At 36.7% G+C, this 5,898-nt stretch overlaps 1 non-coding gene across 1 annotated transcript; it reads left to right on the top strand.

Annotated features, from left to right (window-relative positions):
• The first annotated feature begins 4,106 nt into the window (after positions 1 to 4,106).
• trnaq-uug (transfer RNA glutamine (anticodon UUG)) lies at positions 4,107 to 4,178 on the top strand. The gene has a single exon. It is a non-coding gene; the product is annotated as a tRNA-Gln (tRNA).
• The last annotated feature ends 1,720 nt before the right edge of the window (positions 4,179 to 5,898 follow it).

The following is a 5,898-nucleotide window of genomic DNA, read 5'->3' as shown; positions in this document are numbered from 1 at the left end:
GAGTCTGCACACTTTCAGTGAAGATCTGCAGAAATGAGTGGCTCCTAAACTGAATTTGGTTGTTATTGCGCCAGAAATGCAGCAGTTTCATGTTATTTTAATGATCCGAGATCTCAGTCCTACTTCAGACATCGCTGTCTAGTAATTTCTTATGTTCAGACTTTCTTAATACACATCTAAGAGGTTTTGTGGGTTATTATATGTTTGTACTATCTAAACTATATATTTCTTAAAGTTCTTGACTGACCTTAATGCCGCCAACGAGTGACTGGAGCAGATATGACTTAGGTCCTGCACGCAGTAAGTAGTGCTGAGGGAATCATATGAATGCTTATATAAATGGAAACATTGTAGAAATTAAAAAGGATCATTTAAAAACACAGTGTTAAAAACGATGCATCGACATCAATTTTAGCATCGGCGTCATCGACTAGGCCGCTAGGTCGACCAAGAGAATAACTGAACATGGTACACTCAACACAGGGGTTGAGTTTGGATTCAGCGGTGCTTCTGCAGGCAGTCACAGAAAATGGCTTTAATTCGGACAAAAATGCGTTAATGCGCTGGATTACAAAAACAAACAAACAAATCACACTTTGTTCGAATGCCAGTAAGTTTCCCGGTAACAGGTTTAACAACAACAAAGATTTACGTCGGAGAACTCAAACGCTACTTTAAGATCAACAAAATAAAATTCTTTAAATCTAGACACTCAATATTGTGTGTGTGTGTGTGTGTGTGTGTTTGAACTGCCACCTGAACAGAAAGTACTCTGAGCTAAAGATGCAAACCAGGCGCCTCTAATCTAACGTTATGTCTATAACAGATAAAACACTGTATATTACAACCCCTGGCAAAAATTATGGAATCACCACTCTTGGAGGATGTTCTTTCAATTGTTTAATTTTGTAGAAAAAAAATAAATCACAGACATGCCACAAAACTATCATTTCTCAAAATGTCAACCTTTTGACATTTAAGAAACAATAAAAAAGAAACAAATATAATAGTTTTATAATAGTATGCACCATTATTACTTTGTTGCACCACCTGTGCCTTTTATAATGGTTTAAACTCTCAGAGGCATGGAGTTAACTAATGACAAACAGTATTCTTTATCAATCTGCCTCCAACTGTCTCTTATTGCTGTTGCCAGATCAGCTTTGCAGGTTGGAACCTTGTCATTGACCATTTTCTTCCATTTCCACCAGAGATTTTCAAATGGATTGAGATCCGGACTATTTGCAGGCCATGCCATTGACAAATGGCATGGAACTTTTGTTTGGTGTCTTTTGTTTGGAACTTTGTTTGGAACTTATGCTGGAACTTTTGTTTGGTGTCTGTCCAGTGAAATTTATGAAGATAACTGCCTAAAGAAAACATGTTAATTTCCACAGTTGTTGATGATATGGGCCTGCATGTCGGGTAAAGGCACAGGGGAGATGGTCTTCAATAAATGCCAAAGTCCACATTGAAATTTTGGACGCTTTTCTTATTCAATCAGTTGAAAGGATGTTTGGTGATGATGACTTCATTTTTCAAGATGATAATGCATCTTGCCATAGGGCAAAGGACGTGAAAACTTTCATTCAAGAAAACATATAATGTCAATGGCATGGCCTGCAAATAGTCCGGATCTCAATCCATTTGAAAATCTCTGGTGGAAATGGAAGAAAATGGTCAATGACAAGGTTCCAACCTGCAAAGCTGATCTGGCAACAGCAATAAGAGACAGTTGGAGGCAGATTGATAAAGAATACTGTTTGTCATTAGTTAACTCCATGCCTCTGAGAGTTTAAACCATTATAAAAGCCAGAGGTGGTGCAACAAAGTAATAATGAGTGATTTGAGTGATTCCATATTTTTTCCCTCTACTTGATCTAAAAAAAAAGCAATTGTGACTGACCACAACTATTATATTTGTTTCTTTTTTATTGTTTCTTAAATGTCAAAAGGTTGACATTTTGAGAAATGATAGTTTTGTGGCATGTCTGTGATTTATTTTTTTTCTACAAAATTAAACAATTGAAAGAACATCCTCCAAGAGTGGTGATTCCATCATTTTTGCCAGGAGTTGTATATGGCCATAACACTCATAACACACCATTCAGCTAGCTTAATTCATTTTATGCTCTTCCTCTTCAAGCACCTTCTACCCAGCACCGTCACGGACCATCACCGATCCCCGGACCATCCCCACCACGACAGGTAAGTATTTATTTATTTATACTATTCACAACCATCAACTGGTTTAGTCCTTTTTATTGTTGCTAAAACTAGACTTGGTGATGTCAGCTATCCCTACATCATCACAGATGGACAGATAGACAGATAGACCACCTGTAAACAAAGTTCACCTGTAAACAAAGTTCAACTGTTAACAAGGTTCAACTGTAAACAAAGTTAAACTATAAACAAAGTTCAACTGTAAACAAAGTTCACCTGTAAACAAAGTTCAACTGTAAACAAGGTTCAACTGTAAACAAAATTCAACTATAAACAAAGTTCACCTGTAAACAAAGTTCAACTGTAAACAAAGTTCAACTATAAACAATTATTAAATAATAATTAAATATAAGGGTTATAATTAAATACATATTTTACTTACAGATGAGGCTTTACAGTACAAACACAGCAGCTTCTTGTTCTTCTTATGATGTTTAATGGCGGTTGGCAGAACAACTTAAGACGCACCAGCGTCACCAACTGGACTGGAGTTGAACAGCAGCTTAGCAGTAAAACATCATTAGCACATCTGTATTAGTGGTGTGCGATACTGCAAAATTTGGTATCTGTACAGGGCCATTATCGCCGATATCAATACGATACCGATACTTTGTACTTACTTTCATGTAGAGTAGAGCAGTGTATCATGATTTATGAGGTGAATGTATCATCAGTTTGCTTTGACTAATAAATGATTTTGTGTTAATTAATTCATCATGTGCAGTGAAAACCCACTACAGTTTGTAGGTGAATAAAATGTAATTTTATTAATATAATAAACTTTAATGAAGTCTGGGGTTTTTTGTTGAGAAACAATTATATAATAAGAAACATAATTCCCCCTCTCATAGTACACTCTGGCTTTTTGTAAAATAAAGTACAGAAAAAGTTTGGGGAGTCTCCCGCATATACATAGCGGCTCCCTGATTCTCGCAAGTCAGATAAAATCTCCCGGAATCTAGAACGAGCGGCCAAGTGCGCACACACACACACGCGCACGAAGGCGACACAGACTTTATTAATACGATCGCGTATTAAATCCGTTTTCTGATATACAATCTAGTGCACTATGTAGGGAACATAAATCAATTGTCTAATATACTGTCTAGTGCACTAAGTATGGAACATAAATCTATGATCGAATATACAATCTAGTGCACTATGTAGGGAACATAATTAATTATTTAATACACTATCTAGTGCACTGTGTAGGGAAAATAAACCAATTGTCTAATTCACTATCTAGTGCACTGCGTAGGGAACATATATTCATGTCTAAAATGCTATGTAGCACACTATGTAAGGAACCTAAATCCGTTAACTAATACGCTAACTATAGCATTATGTAAGAAACATAAGTCTATTATCTAGTACACTATCTAGTGCACTAAATAAAAAACATAAATGGAACCATTATGGTGTAATGGTTAGCACTCTAGACTCTGAATCCAGCTATCCGAGTTCAAATCTCAGTGGAACCTGGCTTTATTTAGGTAACAATGCTGAGTAGAGAATAGTGTTTCACATATGACTGCTCTATGCCAAATTAGAAAACAAAGTGGCAAGTCATTGTTTACAATGCCACCTACCGGCCAACTGGGTCCTGAACTTAGTGCAATTTTCATTCAGCGCATGTGCAGTACAACAGAGCATCACAATTGCTTGTGCTAGTTTAGAGTCACCTTAAATGACATGTTAATTTCCATCCATTCATCCAGCTTGAATATCATAATAGCACTAGTAGTGTTATAGTGTTCCACATGTGACTGCTCCATCCCAAAATATAATTGCAAATCATTGTTTACAGCGCCATCAAACAGCCAACTTGCTCTTAAATGACTAATTATTAACTTGTGGGCTTAAGTAAGAGCTCACTATGTGGTTCCATGGTGTAATGGTTAGCACTCTGGACTTTGAATCCAGTGATCCGAGTTCAAATCTCAGTGGAACCTGGTTTTATTTAGGTATAGGGGTGTGCTATATCGTATCGTTCACGATAATACCGGTATAATTTTTAAAACGATACAAAAAGTACCATATCGTAATATAAGCGACATTCTGCGTACTTTCCGTAATGACGTCACACAGCTACGCAAATGGCGTACGTTCGTTACGTGGGTCATTGGGGTACAGTAACGAGTATGGCGGAACGCGGCTCTGCGGTGGAGGAGCTAATTCCAAAAACTCCACCATAAATTAATCTTTGGCAACCCACATCCCAACCACCGCTTTGCCGGGAACTTTTTTGCGGAAGTATTTCTGCACACAGGTTTACACAGGGACGCAATTCAACAGCGCACCTCCACCAAACAGTGCAGGAATACTCTTAACATTAATGTCAACCACCAACACAGAAGTAGTACTACTACTACTTAGTACTAATACTACTACTGTACTTAGTAGTAATTGTGGCGCGCTATGAGTAAAGGCCCACCGGGCTCTGCGCGTTCCAGTGTTGCCAGGTTGGGCGGTTATCCGCCAAACAATTTAATAGCAGTTAAATAACACTTCTATTTAAAAGAAAATATTCCGTTTTAAAAAAGCTTCAGCATTGAAGAAGTTTATTAAAAGTAAAGTCCATTTTCAATGCTGATTTGGCTTAATAGTGTTGGCCAGTCTGTATTATATTGTTGAAAGAAAATTATTTTTCCATGCTTTCACACTGGCATGTTCTGGGGTTCAATTTAGTGTCATCATTACACATAAGTTGGCAGCCAAATGATAAAGTATTGCAAAGGAATATCTTTGAAATTTGTTCTCATAATGTTAAGGTTGTTATATTTTTTTTTACTTGTCAGGGAAAAGAAAGAGAAAAAAAGCTTATTATTAGTATGCGGGTCTTCGTGATGTAATTCTACATGGCACTCACTGCCTGTATAGATAAATAAGTGAGTGACCACATAAAAAAAAGGTATCAGTTTCTGTGCGACCCCTGTGTGAGCAATGGTCTCAGTCTGGCCACCCCTATGGAAATTGTCTGACTTTGCTATTACATTATGTTACATTATTTTTACTGGAAAGACAAAATAAAGAAAAGTGTGTGTAATTCTTACATACTTCCTACGTTTTTTTTACGATGTGTTAACTCATATTTATTGTAAATAAAATATTTTTCAGTGTTATATCGCCAAAAATATCGTTATCGCAAAAATAACCTGAAATATCGTGATATTATTTTAGGGCCATATCGCCCACCCCTAGTATAAGGGGTGTGTATGATGTGTGTATTGTGTACTGATGTGTGTATAACACGTGTGTGTATTATGTGTGTGTATAATGTGTGTGTGTGTATGTGTGTGTGTATAAGGTGTGTTATGTGTGTGTATTTAGAAACTGAATATTGTAAATGATATTTTACTAACAGTAATGGAGAGAGAAATTTTGACTGTATTAGAGCTGCTGCTACAACAACATAATGAAAAGCTCGTCCTACTCAGGTCCATCACAAATGCTCTTGGAAAGAATTATCCAAAACAAATTGAGGATTTCACTGCTCCACTTGCCAACGAATTTCAGTTCAGACACTGACATAAACCTCTAGACTAGTAAGTGCTTTCTACGTTAAACTGTTTTTTATGTGTTGTTTATGTACTTAACCCTGGTGTGTTCTTAAGTGGCCCTCTACTATGTTTAAGAGCAGAAATAAAACCCTCAATCATCTTTTTTTTACTT

Source organism: Trichomycterus rosablanca, chromosome 14, assembly GCF_030014385.1.
Source record: "Trichomycterus rosablanca isolate fTriRos1 chromosome 14, fTriRos1.hap1, whole genome shotgun sequence".
Taxonomy (NCBI): Eukaryota; Metazoa; Chordata; class Actinopteri; order Siluriformes; family Trichomycteridae; genus Trichomycterus; species Trichomycterus rosablanca.
Note: the sequence above shows the minus strand (reverse complement) of the source record. Positions and strands in the feature narration are given on the sequence as shown.